Raw genomic sequence first — 15,086 nt, 5'->3', positions numbered from 1 at the left:
GAAAATAAAATGGGTTAAACCCTTTAACCCCATATGCAAGAGATCAAATCTAATCCTATCCAAACCCAGGAGAAAATACATATATACAATTTAAAGTTTAGAAACAAATATGAGATCAGATTTCATTACCTTGTACCGATAGATATTCACCACTTCTGATGATCATGAGTTCGTAGATGCTTGAGCCACGCATATATCCGACCTCTACAAGTATCCATCGCGATCAATCTTGAACTGATCTCTCCTTGTAGAAGACTCTTCTTCTCAAAAAGAATCTTAGCCTTAAACATTTTGATCAACACCTTGATCTGACTGTGGGATCAACTCCTTAATCAGCAGCCTTCTTCTTCTTCTCCTTGATCTTTACTCTTGAAGTCACAAAGCACTACCTCTTGTCATATGGAAGAGAGAACGCCCAACTCTTGGGTGTCGAAGAGAAAAGAGGGAGGAGAGGAGGTGTGAAGAAGGGAGAGAGAAGAGTTTGTTTCACCAAAAACTCTATTAGCTAGGAACCCTAAAGAAATACCCTTTATATAGGTACTATCCTGACACAAAATAGGAACCCATTTATTTTAAAAAGATAGAACCTTATCTCATAAGAATCCTCTATCTTTTTGATCTAATTTAATGGTATATGATCAGCCCTTTTAAGTATGTACAAGAGGCGCTCTAGAAATACATGTTAGGTAGTTGGGGCGCCAAGAGTTGGCACCCCACAATAGGGTTTCTATCCAAATAAGAATGGGTGTGGTCCCACCTCTCTCTCCTCCATGCCACACATGAGAAGGGGGCGAGCCCCACTCACCAAATCTAGGGAGTTGGCGCCCCCTGGTCTTGCCAAAAAGAAAAGATTGTGCCTCCCTCTTTCCATCTATTCCACATGCACACTTAGAGATAATTAGGAGATAAACAAGAGATAATGTTAGGATAATTATGCCAACTAATTGACTTAATCAAATCCTCTTGGACTCACAATTAAGAGCCCAATAAAATTTAAATAGATTTACGTTAGGTTCAAGGTTATAGACTTGATCAAATCGAAGTCTCAAGAAGAATTAGGTTTAACCGTGTGCTAGCATGGTTCTCATAAACCTAATAGGATTTCAATAAACGCTAATCCAATTGGAACTTCATAAGTCTAATTAAAAAATTCGAGATTAAATCCCTTAATATGTGATCCCATAGGTTTCATTCTATCTGGTAGTAAGATATATTATGATCTCTATCACAATATCATCGAAACTCTTTTCGATGGATTAGGACATTTCAATTCTATCCTTCGAGGGCCATCGATCATCAAGATGACGCTTGATGAATCTCACAATCCACCAATGACATCTAGCAGCATATAGTGACAATCCAGTAGAATGAAAGTACAAATCCCTAGGTGCAGTTATCATATGATTCAATCCTTCTATCGTGAGTCCCGACTTGATGGAGGTCATGGAGAATTTGTCAGACCCTATCATCAATCATATGCTAGATTGGCTCGACTCGAGTTCATTTGTAAATCTCGTAAAATTTTTTTTTCAGTATTCACACTTGATTTGGCTAAAGACTTTCTGAACTCAGTCTTGTAAATCGTATAGGACTTCTCCTTTTCTATCAAGGTCGATAGATTTCATCTAGGTGCTCCTATTCTAAACAGCAAACTTAAACCTACTGAAGCCAACATACACAGCAAGGATTTGAATGGTTGGGGATCAAAAAAATATACAGTCAAACCCAGTAGCCTCGCTGCGAATAGTCAATGACACCGTAGGTTAAAGGACCACTTACACCATTGCAGCATCAAGAAGATCACTGACGAGTGAGTAGATATCCATGTGCTTCTCGTGTTGGTCACGCTTAGTACAAGTTATTCTCTAACAACCACCCGCACATTCATCCAGTGTCTTTACACCACAGATCCGAGATTCATCTGCCCACAAGAGAGGTGAACTGTGCACCGATCTCAAATGGATTGATCACTGTCCTCCATGATAATTCTTTGATCGGAAGTATTTAAAAATTAACCACTAATTAATGTATGTCTCAAATTCTTAACACTTTAAGAATATACAAAAATCATCTTTATTAATTTCAAGGATAAATCATGGACACATAAACATGATTAGAATGAAAAAATCTTTTATTGATAATAAAAGAATTATAAGTACAAGTTTAGGCTCTGAAATTATATAATGTGTCAGCCAATAATTGACTTCTAGAGCACAAATCCAACAAATACCCACTTGGCCTAAAGTCAATTGACTATATACCAAAGACCCATCTTCTCAAGGTGAGCTTCGGTCTTTTAGTGGTTGAGAGGCTTGATCAGCAGGTCCACTACGTTCAGTGTGGAGTCGACTCTCTGCACCTCGATGAATTTCTTCTCGAGATATTTGCATATGATGTGAAACCATCACTCTATGTACTTAGACTTTTGATGAGACCTGAGCTCCTTAGTGAGGGCTATAATGTCATTGTTGTCGCAGTGTAGTGCAATGACATCACATCCGATGACATCACATCCAGCTTTGCAACGAACTTCTTAAACCAAAAGGCTTCCTTAGCAGCTTCAAAGGTGACAATTTACTCGGCTTCTATGATCGAATCTGCAATGATCGATTGCTTGAAACTCTTTCAGCTAATCGCACCACCATTACATAAGAAGATATACCCCGATGTAGACTTTCTTATCATCGATATTAGCCATAAAATCTGAATTGATGTATCCCTTAACTTATAGCTCCGATCCTCTACCAAAGACCAACATCAAATCCTTAGTCCTTCTCAAGTACTTAAGGATGTTTTTAACAGCAATCCAGTGTTCTTCACCTGGATTTGCTGATATCTACTTGTGCACTCACGACAAATGCTATATCAGGGCGTATACATAACATGACATATATGAGGCTTCCTATTATTTAAGCATAAGGGATCTTGCTCATGCATTGAATCTCCTCAGGTGTGTCAGAACACATCTTCTTGGAAAGATGAATGCCATGTCTAAAGGGTAAAAGACCCCTCTTGGAGTTTTTCATGTTGAACCTCTTTAGCACCTCCTCTATGTACATGTGCTGTGAGAGTCCTATCATTCTCTTACATCTATCCCTATAGACCTTTATACCAAAAATGTAGGAAGCTTCTCCTAGATCTTTCATGGGAAAGTCTTTCGACAACCATATTTTGACTGACATCGGCATGGGAATATCATTCTCAATCAGAAGGATGTCATCCACATACAATATGAAGAATGTGACAGCACTCACACTGATCTTTTTATACACACATGGCTCCTCTTCATTTTTTATGAAATCAAATATTTTGATCACATCATTGAAGCGAGTGTTCCAACTCCGAGATGCTTGCTTGAGTCCATATACGAATCTTTACAACTTGCAGACCTTATGATCACTATTATTGGATGTGAAACCTAGGGGCTACTTTATATAGATATCTTTTTCAAGATATCCATTTAGAAAGACAGTTTTCATATCCATTTATCAAATTTTATAATCATAAAATGCTGCTATGGCAAGCAGAGTATGGATGGATTTCAGCATGACTACAGATGAAAAAGTTTTATGATAATCAATGCCTTCGCATTGACTATAACCTTTTGCGATTAGCCTTGCCTTATAGGTCTCTACCTTACCATCCAACTCAATTTTCATTTTGTAAATTTATTTACACCCAATAGGTACAATACCTTCAAATGGATCTACTCAGGACCAAATCTGGTTGGAATGCATGGAGTTAATTTCTGACTTCATCGCTTCCATCCATTTCTTAGAGTCTACATCTAATATTGCCTCATCATAGGTTTTGAGATCATTTTTATTGTCCCTCTCCCACAAAGAATGCTTCCTCTAAATTCTCTGTAAGAATACCTAAGTATCTTTTAGGAAGATGGAAGATCCTACTTAATCTACGATGTGAAGGAGGTATCACATCTACTAGCTCATTATTAGGTTCAAGTTCTTGGACTCAATACTCTTCAGAGACTTTCTCTTCAAGCTCAATCTTTCTCTCACTGCCTCCATCTTGGATAAACTCTTTTTTCAAGAAAACGGCATGACAGCTCACAATCACATTGTGATCTTGAGGAAGATAGAAGTAGTATCCCATGATTTTCTTAGAATATCCTATAAAACGAGCTCTAAAGGACCTAGCCTCTAACTTATCTACCTGCTGTCGCTTGACATGGGTCGGACATCTTCAAATCTTGAGGTACTCAAGAGTTAGCTTCTTACCATGCTACAACTCATATGGTGTGGTAGGAATAGATTTAGAGGAAATTCAATTCAAGAGATGAATCATAAAAAGTAATGCATGTCCCCAAAGAAAGTCAGAAAGATCTGTGAAGCTCATCATAGATTGGACCATATCTAATAGAGTCTGATTCCTCCTTTCGGATATCCCATTGAGCTGAGGTGTCCCTGGAGGTGTCCACTGTGAGACTATGCCATTATCTTTGAGATAGATCCGAAACTCCTCACTAAGGTATTTTCCTCCTCGATCTGATCGAAGAACCTTTATAGATTTTTCGATCTATTCTTCTACTTCATATCTGAACTCTATAAACTTTTCAAAAGCTTCAGACTTTCGATGCATCAGATATACAAATTCATACCGTAAATAATCATCAGTAAAGGTTATGAAGTAGATATAGCCATCCCTAGCTTGTACATCAAATGGACCACACACGTCATTGTGTACCAGGACTAATATCTCAGTGGCCCTTTTTCTTTATCCTACAAAGGATAGCTTGGCCATTTTTTCTTGAAGACATGATTCATAAACTGGATAAGACTTGAAAGTCAATGGTCCGAGAAGACCATCTTTCTCCAATTTGTTGAGTCTGTCCTCTCCAATATGACCTAACCTAAGGTGCCATAGATACTTTTGGCTAATCCTATCTCTAGGTCTCTTAGACCCTATGGTATTCACTATTTATTCGTTAATATTTACACTTGCATCCATATGCAAATGGTAAAGACCGTCAATCAAGAAAGCACGTGCAATAATTTTATTTTTGAAATAAATTAAACACATATCTTTATTGAAATAAAAATTATAGTTATCCTATGCTAGCACTGAGATAGAAATCAAATTCTACTGACTACAGGTACATAATAACAATCTTTCAAAAGCAAACTAAGTCCTAATGGTAGTCGCAGAGGGTAGGTTCCGACGGCCACAATATCAGCCTTTACTTCATTGCCAACCCAAAAAGTGATCTCACCTTCCCTCAACCCCTTAACTTCTTCAAGACCCTACATTGAAGTACATAAATGAGTACTTGAACCAAAATCAAGAACCCAACTAAAAAAAGAAGAAACCATAAGATTAGTTTCAATAACGAGTATTTCAGATGTACCTTTAGAAGGCCCATCCTTCTTTCTGCTCTTGACAGTCGTCAATTAGGTCGGACAGTTCCTCTGTTGGAAAATGTGTCCCAAAAAGCTAATCGTCAAGCTGTTGACGATTGAGCAACCAAGTATTGTAATTGATTTGTTAATAAATAAAATATATTTGGCATCTTCATCATAAGCTTTCATCTTCTAATGAACTCCATTGTTATGATGAAGTCCTTAGGACTATTTAAGTTCGATAAAGAGAAGATTTATCGATTAGTCCTTAAAACTGTTCATGACTAAATGATAAGCTGTTAATAAGGACGACAGCTTCTATCGAGCATAGGTCGCTGTAGGCCATATGGGTTGGTTGTCCTCTTAACCAAGGAGTGTGAAGACACTGGTATGGCATACAGGTGAGATGTAAGGGTACATCATCATTGAACGTGACCAACTCCAGAGTATTCTGCTGTCGAGAATGTCTCTGATGGGATATAGGTATAAGTGTCCCTTAGACTTGAGATCGCCTTAGTGACTTGCAAGCAACTCACTGTGCTTTGGTACTGAACTAACTAAATTTTTAATTCAGAGACGGAAGGCTTCTGGGCACAGTCAAGTACTTGCGAAGTCAGAGTGTGATCGAGATGGGATTGACCACTCCAAGAGTTAGAGAAGAATGAGTCGCTGTATTTCAATTTAGCAAAACTTTGGCTAGGATAATCCATCAGATGGATTTGATATTTTGAAATACAATGTGGACAACCTAATCAGAGTTGACAGTTGAACTCTGGGGTGTCCTATGATCATTTTGGTCAAGGAGATGAATTATATGAAAACTATATCCGTATGGGTTCTAAGGATGTTGTTCTACACATTCGACCTATCCGGTCGTCGGGTACCATTGCTAGATGGTCACTTCGATTGGTACAGAAATTTATTCCTGTACTACCGGCTTAGGTTCAGATCTATGAGATCATACACATTAGAGTTCATGATCCGATCGGATGGTTGATCAACGATTAAGAATCGTTCTAGGATTAACTGATCAATACGATTGACATTTAACCTAGTGCAAGTGTTGCAGGAGGATCGATTAGCAATTCGATTGCTAATTGGCTTAATTTGATTAAGCCAATGGGCTGAGATTAAGTCTAATTAAATATGATTTAATTAGATTTGATTTGGGCTTGATTGGATCAAGTCCAATTGGTTTATTGGATAAGCCAAGTGCAAGAAAAAAACTAGTCCTAGTTCAACTAGGACTTGGATCAATCTAATTTCTAATTTGATTAGAAAATTAAATCAGATTTAAATCTAATTCAATCTATTAAATTAGGTTCTTAATTAGATTAAGACATATTTTAATTGAGTTGATCTAATTTTGGTTTGATTTGGTTTGAGAAACCAAATTAAAATAAGTCATAAGATAGAATCCTAGTAAGACTAGGATTCCACCTTGCGCCACATAAGCCTTCCCCACGCCCTCTCTCTTATTCAACGCCAATCTCCACTTATTTTGTGCGACAAAAGCCCTCTCCCAGGTCTCTCCCATGTTTACAAAAGGTTTCCTCTCTTCTTTCTTACATGGAAGGTGGTTTGGATCAAATCAAAAAGGAATAAGTTTGGATTTCGAATTCTATGAGATAGAGTTTTAGAAATCCAAAACTCTTTCAATTTTGCACCGAATTTATCCAAATTTTTTTTGAAATTTTTGTAGTTTTTAGGGTATACATTGTGCACCCTTTGCTGGTAATCCATGCATGAAAATATGGAGGAGGTGCTCAAGAGTTGGGCGCCCCTTAACTTGCCATGTTTGGATACACCTTGACTAGGTATTTGACCTAGACAAGGACTCTATCATATCTCTCTATATAAAATAAGTTTCTTCATAAAATTTTTGATGAAGATAGAGATTTGAGAGACCTTTGTGCCATCCAAAAATCAGAGAGAAAGATCTTTGGGTCGTGGAGATATAAAAGATGCAAGTTAGGATGTCTAGAGAGAAAAATGTGAAGAAGAAGAGGGTCTTCTTCTAAAGTTTTTTGTTTTCATATCTTTCCTCCCTCCATCTTGAGTTTTCTGAGAGCGTCTCAGATCTGAAACTCCTTTTATTTTTCATCTTTGAAAGAGTCCAAATCAAGAAGAAGGAGGCACCTGATCAACCATCAAAGAATGATCAGCGCAGTACTAGCATACTGTGCTGATTTCCTGAAGCAGGACTTCTGATCGAGATTCGTGGGCTCGTGTGGATGACTCCTAGAGGCCGGATGCATGTGCGGCTTACAACATCATCTTTAAGCCCAGATCAGCGAGGTTAAAGCATCTAACTTGCAAGGTAATAGATCTGATCTATTGTTTAATACATACATTAGATGTGGTATAGAAATATGTTGATATGATCAACATGTAGTTCATGCTATATTTATATATTTTAATTTTTGATTTAATGCTATGTAATAATCATGTAATAGGATCTTAGATCTAGGAATTCTCTGATTTTAGAAAATAAATTTTGATTTATTTTAGTCTTCCGCTGTATGATCTTGAAAAAGTTTCAAGATCTAACCCTGAAACCCTAGATCTGGTTCCTACATCCTCCTCCAGTGGCCTTTGACATTGCAATAGAAATATTTTCTTTTATCGCCGGCCTTCTTAGGAACCTATTTCTTGGGCTTGACTTCGTTCTTCTGCTTCTTCACGAGCATTTTCTTCTTCTTAAAAGAAGACTTCTTTTTAGAAGAAGTCCACTCTACAGCAGAACTAGGCCCCTTGAACTCTTCAAGGTGTCCTCTGTATTTTTCAGCATATTCAATAACTCAGATAAGTAGCATCGATCTTATTCATATGGTAGTTCATGATGAACTATTCATATGAATCAGGAACAGACTTGAGGATCAGATCCACCTGTAATTTCTTATCCACATTCATTCTAAGCTTCTGAAGCTCCTCTATGTCCTTGATCATTGTCAGGCAATGATCATTGACAGACTGCTCATCATGCATCTTCACTCTGAAAAATCTCTGAGAAACCTCAAAGCGAGTTGTGCGACTCTGTTCACCATACAACTCTTGCAGGTGAACCAGCATCTCTCTGACAGTCCTCATGTCTTCATGCTATTGCTGAAGATCATTGAACATGGATATTAAGATGTAGCACTTTGCCTATTATCTTCGTCCATCCATTTCTCAAGTACAACTCGTTGATCAGTGGATGGGCAAGCAGGTAACACAGGAGCTTCTTGGTCTAGGACATATTTGAGTTTTTCAGAATTGAGAATAATTCTCAGATTTCGGAGCTAGTCTTTATAATTAGTGCCGGTCAATCTATTTGTATCGAGGATTCAAACTAAGGGGTTTGAACTCGATATGGTTATCTATAGAAAGAATAGTTTCTAGTTAGATTTTATACTTATAAAATTATTTATTCTAGAAACTTTAAAAATAAATAAAGATTCTCACTATTTTCTCGAATCTCTCATACTTTTCAGGTGGAGAAATAAAAATCTATACGCGATCGATTTTAAGTGGGTACTGCAATCCCATTAATTTATACACACCTCACTTAATAGTTATTGGTGAGTATAAACTAATGAGTGGACAATATTTTATCCATTGCTTCACAAAGCAAGATGCAATGGGCTTGGTCTCTAAGCCTTGTGGCCTCACCTAACAGTTATTAGCATATTTCTTAGTTAAGTTAAATCCATCATTCACCAACGGGCACAAAGCAGTCATTAGGACCCTCACCTAAGAATTATTGGACCCAACTCCATCTCTACCCCGAGACATCAAGTGTCAATAGAGTTATTGTACTTTTTCAATGCAATCAAACCACTGTAACCAACTGAAAACGATCAACGCCAGAAAGGCACCCGCATCTCTACAATGATAGAAGACCTCTAGACTTAATATTTAATAAAGAGATTTAGGTTTAGATCTCTTCTAAATCAGCAGATCTGACATCTAACTGATTAAATTAGGTCAGCACATCAATATATCTAACCAACCAAGTCGGCATAGGTGAACTCGAGTCCACAAGTAACCTAATACAAAACTGAATTTTCAAATATGGCTAGGTAAGTTAAGATGCGTGGAGGTCCTACCGTTACTTTTCTTAGATACCAATCAAAATTGATCAGGTCAGACAGTAGAATCAATTAAATAACCACCATCTAAATATTTGCCTTAGATATCAAATTGGTCAATTAGAATCGATCAGGTTAACCTATTGAAATAGGTCCGAACCATTGAGCTAAATTCGATCTTGAGTCAATCAACTCATATGAAAATATGAAACAATATGATCAACTACAACTAAACTCGACTTTGAGCCCTTTTGCTCTAATCCTAATCCTCCATCGATTAAATTCAATCAACTGCTCAAAATCAAAAATAAGTTCTAGCTTGATCTAATCAATTAGATCCTAATTGTAGTTTGATCACTGATCTAATTTGTTCAACCCATACCTACATGCAACAACATAATTTCAGATTTAAAAATAATTTTTAGACTATATTTCATTGCATGCAATTAGTGGCTTATGATCTTGAAACTATTTCTGATCTAAACCTAATTTCATATATCAAATATATGTAGTTTCATATCTAAATTAAATGTGCATCACATATACATTAAATTTTATATTTATAACTAAATTTACATATATCAAATACATATAAAATCAGATCTGAAATAATAATTAAAATATTTTAAAAATATCTTTTCAAAAATCTATCACATCAAACTAGGACAACCTTTACAATATAGGGGGTAAACCCTATATCAGGATAACCTTATATCAGTTTGATGTGAAATTTTAATCATTCTAATTTCATATCTAAATTTAAAATTAAATATATGATATATGTTAATTTTTAGATCTAAAAGATTGGATTTAATTATTTTAAAAATAATTTTCAAAATCGATTAATTTTGCACAAGGACAATCTTTACAATATATGAGGTAAATCCTATACAAGGACAACCTTATATCAGTACAAAATTAATTGTAAATCATTAAAATATTTAGATCTAATCTAAAAATCAGATCATATGTATTTTTAAAAATATGTGGCTCTGATATCATTGTTAGAAATTGGATAGACAGCATGTGTAGATTTTAAAATTTTGAAATACGCAGTGAAAAACAAAATGGATTAAACCCTTTAACCCCACATGCAAAAGATCAAATCTAATCTTACCCAAACCCAAAAGAAAACACATATATACAATATGGAGTTTAGAAATAAATATGAGATCAGATTTTATTATCTTGCATGGGTAGATATTCATCGTTTCTGATGATTACGGATTCGTAGATGCTCGAGCCGTACATGTGTCCGATCTTTACGGGTATCCACCGAAATCAATCTCGAACTGATCTCTCTTCGTAGAAGACTCTTCTTCTCAAGAAGAATCTTAGTCTGGAATACTTTGATCAATATCTTGATCTGACTGCGGGATCAACTCTTTGATCAGCAGTCTTCTTCTTCTCCTCGATCTTCACTCTTGAAGTCACAAAGCACTACCTCTTAGCATGTGGAAGAGGGGACGCCCAACTCTTGGACGTGGAAGAAAAGAGAGGGAGGAGAGAAGGCATGGAGAAAGGAGAGAGAAGAGTTTGTTTCACCAAAAACTCTATTAGCTAGAAATCCTAAAGACATACCCTTTATATAAGCACTACCCTAACACAAAATAGAAATCTATTTATCTTAAAAAAATAGATCCTTATCTCATAAGAATATTTTACCCTTTTATTCTAATTTATTCTAATTAAAATCATATATAAATGATATATGATCAGTCCGTCAACTCTTGGCGCCCCACAATAGGATTTCTATCCAAATAAGAATGGGTGTGGCCCCACCTCTCTCTCCTCTGTGCCACACATGAGAAGGGGACGAGCCCCACTTGCCAAATTCAGGAGGTTGGCACCCTCTGGTCTTGCCAAAAAGAAAAGATTACACCTCCCTCTTTCCATCTATTCCACATGCATATTTAAAGATAATTAGGAGATAAAACAGAGATAATATTAAGATAATTATGCCAACTAATTGACTTAATCAAATCTTCTTGGGCTCACAATTAAGAGCCCAATAAAACTCAAATAAATTTAGGTTAGGTTCAAAACTATTAACTTGATCAAATCAAAGTTCTGAGAAAAAATAAGTTTAACCGTGTGCTAGCATGGTTCTCATAAATCTAATAGGATTTCAATAAATGCTAATCCAATTAAAACTTCATAAGCCCAATTGGTAAATTCGAGATTAAATCTCTTAATGTGTGACCCCATAGATTTCATTCTATCTGGTAGTGAGATATATTATGATCTCCATCATAATATCATCAAAACTCTTTTCGATGGATTCGAATATTTTCAATTCTACCCTTCGAGAGCCATCGATCATCAAGACGACGTCCGATGAGTCTCACAATTCATTAGTGAAACCTAGCAGTATATAGTGGCAATCTAGTAGAATGAAAGTATGAACTTTTAGGTGCAGTTATCGTATGATTCGATTCTTCTATCATGAGTTCCGACTTGACGGAGGTCATGGAGAACTCGTCAAACTCCATCATCAGTCATATGCTAGATTGGCTTGACTCGAGTTCATTTGTGAATCCTGTGAAAATTTATTTCTAGTATTCACACTTTCTTTGACCAAAGATTTTCTGAACTCAGTCTTGCAAATCGCATAGGACTTCTCCTTTTCTACCAAGGTTGATAGATTCTATCTAGGTGCATCTTACTCCAAACAGCGAACCTGAACCTACTGAAGCCAACATACACAGCAAAAACCCGAATGGCTAGGGACCAAGAGAATGTGTAGTCAAACCTAGTAGCCTCACTTCGAATAGCCAATGACACCGCAGGTCAAAGGACCACTCACACCACTGCAGCATCGAGAAAATTATTGATAAGTGAGTAGACATCTATGTACTTCTCGTGTTGGTCACGCTCAATACAAGTTATTCTTTAACAACTACCTGCACCTTCACCCCAGTGTCTCTACACCGCAGACCCAAGACTCATCTGCTCACAAGGAAAGTGAACTGTGCACGGATCTCAAATAGATTGATCACTGTCCTCCATGATAATCTTTTGGTCAGAAATATTTAGAAATTAACCATTAATTAATGTATGTTTCAAATTCTTAACACTTTAAGAATATATAAAAATCATCTTTGTTAATTTCTAAGATAAATCATGGATACATAAACATGATTGTAATTAAAAATCTCTTTATTGATAATAAAAGAATTACAAGTATAAGTTTAGACCCTGAAATTACATAATGTGTCAACCAACAATTGACTTCTAAGATACAAATCCAACAGAAGAGATATCTCCCAATGTAGGAGAAAGTAGAAGGACTCAATTATTGTCCATCCGGCATTGAGGATGAGTTGGGCAGAGCAGAGCCGATATCACCTCAGTAGCTCGATAAAATCTCAAGAATTGGAAGCCTAAGGCCAACCCTCAGGGCCTCCTCATACAAGGCTACCATGTCTTCCTTAGAAGAAGTAACCCTACCAAAAATTTGGGCACTTCAACGACAATATCTTTCGAGATTTTGTACTCCCTTCAGATTCGCTTGAGATCTTCCCTCTAGAATGGACTTGACCATGTTCGGAGTTTGAGGGGCCCTGAGCACCTCCATGGCAAAACCCTTAGAAGCTTGTGCAGGTGATTCCAAATCAATGAATCCCTATTCCATTGGTTTTCCTATGGGTGAAGCCATGGAAGTAAATGAGAAGCAAAAAGAAAAATTGAGAAAAGAAAGAACCAACCCACCGACAACCCTAAGCAAAAGGCAAACAACAACCGCAGCACCCCTTTCCCTCCAACTCTGCAAATAGGGAACTAGATGGGCAAAGCCCATCTTCTCGTGCCCTTTATAGTATAGCCCAATGATGATGGCGATTCAAGTGCACAGCCCATCCGATGTCCATGTGTTAACATCCTGTTAGACATTGAAATATCATCTGGATCAGCACCACTGAAATATCCAATCACTGCACCAAAAAATCTATACACCTTGATGCCCCCTCAAGAAAAGGAGGTGGGTGGATGTCCTTCATGAATGCGCACGTCCAATCACCATCTCGAATCGCACCTCTCGGAGGACAGCCATGATGGCATGTAACATCGGGACTCCTTAATTCATCTGGCATGCAACTCGAGATAAATCCCAACATGGCTCACTTTGAAGAACCCTGCCTATAGCAACCTAAAAAAATTGAAAAAGCCCACTCAAAACTTCAACGCTAGTGCCACAGTAGATGCAGCAATACCTTCTACTTCCTTCATCTGAGCTAAAAGATGTCTCAACCTCAGAAGTAGGGGGCAACTTATACATCCAAAGATGATTGATCCATTGTGGTGCTTGCAACCCGACATATATCCTCATTGAGGAGTGCTAAAGCGATCACTAAGCCATTGCCACCTGGACTTTTATGACCGTATTGAAGGAGTTCTGGAGTCTTCCGCTTGCTAGGCAACAAACAGCCAACTGCTTCCCAGCTCTGCTCCTCCACTCAATGAGATTTGCAATCTCAACAAATCCTAGAAGGATGAAGCCATTATCCTCTAATAATTAGATCACGTCTCCACAACTCTAGAGGGAAAAATGGCACATGTTCACACGGGAGAGGTACCCATCTTTACGTGTAAAATCTCAATCTTCCAAGACCCTCCAGGTAAGTGAAGACTTACTTTACGTGCCCTCTCCCAAAGACTGACTCAAGCGAACTGGATTTATCTCCTCCACAAAGCTCTGATAACTCTGATCTCCATAGAGAACATCACCTCTCACAGAACATCCACTGAACTCCCACTTTCCATCTCACTATCTCAGTCCAGTCCGCTTCATACTCGACTTCACCATCAAATCCCATTTAAGAACTCAGATCTTTTTTTATTTGCTTCTATGGGAGACTTAGGCATCGAAAGGTCCATCATTGAGAACCTCCCTCCCCAGTGTGAGGACTTTTCTATCTTTAGTGGTTTCGCAAGATTCATTGTGAGGGATTAACTGCGGATCCGAAGCCGAAATCTGATCCAAAGATCTTGACTAGCCAACCTGCGATCACATTTCTCTCTTTGCATATCGACTCCAACTCATTAGCTTGGGTCAGATCGACTCCTCAGCGGCAACACAACTCATCAAATGTAAAGTCAAGATTAATTTTAGATGTTACCTCCTCATTTTGTACCATAAGACATTGGTTTGCCAGTTCTTATGCTTTCTCATTAGAGCTTAAATCTTTACTATCGCTCTAAGTGGCCACCAAAGCCTTCTACTTGATCTTTTTTGAAAACTTCTTGAGGAGAGGATCGTCAATTTTGAAATATCTCGGCTTCTTATACTTATAGCACATGGGCTGCTCTCTTTCTTTCTCTTCCTTGCTCGATTCATCCTTTGAAAAAAAATTTCTTCTAAAGTTTTGTTTCTTTTTCCTCATCATCCTTCTGAATTTTTGGGTGATGAGTATCATATCCTCATCCTCTTCTCTTTCTTTCGACTCATCACTATCTTCTCCATCTTTGTCTATGGATTTGAGGGCAACGATCTTCTTTTTCTAAGCATTCTCTTCATTATTTTGCTTCATAGTTAACTTATGAGTCATAAGTGAACCAAGTTCTTTTAATGATAGAATATTTAGATCTTTGGCTTCTTGAAAGGTTGTTACTTTGGCCTTGCAAGCTCAAAGAAGTGATCCAAGGATTTTTCGAACAAATT

The sequence above is a fragment of the Elaeis guineensis genome, chromosome 1, assembly GCF_000442705.2.
Source record: "Elaeis guineensis isolate ETL-2024a chromosome 1, EG11, whole genome shotgun sequence".
In the NCBI taxonomy this organism is placed as follows: Eukaryota; Viridiplantae; Streptophyta; class Magnoliopsida; order Arecales; family Arecaceae; genus Elaeis; species Elaeis guineensis.
This window is presented reverse-complemented; position numbering follows the sequence as displayed.